The sequence below is a fragment of the Orycteropus afer genome, unplaced genomic scaffold (assembly GCF_000298275.1).
Source record: "Orycteropus afer afer isolate SDZICR_OR568_19922 unplaced genomic scaffold, OryAfe1.0 scaffold00613, whole genome shotgun sequence".
Taxonomy (NCBI): domain Eukaryota; kingdom Metazoa; phylum Chordata; class Mammalia; order Tubulidentata; family Orycteropodidae; genus Orycteropus; species Orycteropus afer.
In genome coordinates, this window is record NW_006922200.1 from 1,432,791 (window position 1) to 1,433,243 (window position 453).

The window sequence follows — 453 nt, forward strand, 5'->3', positions numbered from 1 at the left end:
TTCTTCTTCTGTTTTCCCTTTTTTATTTTTTTGTTACTGTTCATGTGTGATTACACGGTGTATTTTTGTCCATGTGCTTTTAGTTTTTGGATGGTTATTCAATTGTAATTTTTGTCTAACTGAGTGGGAGACAGCAACAGTCCTCATAAGATACAACTACTCCTAACCTCCTGCAACATCACTTACTGAACAAGGGTCACCACCTCTTTGTCCACCAACAAGACAATGACAAAAAGCCAGCAAGAAAAGCATGAATCACCCTTGGCAGCTCTTAACAGACAGTTAACAGAGATCTAAATACAACACCATGATGTCTCAGAGACTACAGACCATCACAGTCCACACAAAGAAGCAAGATAAAGTGGTGGAAACAAGGGAACAGGATACAGACCCAGAACATATCCCTGAAGAAGAAGCAACATTGGAACTCTCTGAGAAGGAATTCAAAAGAAT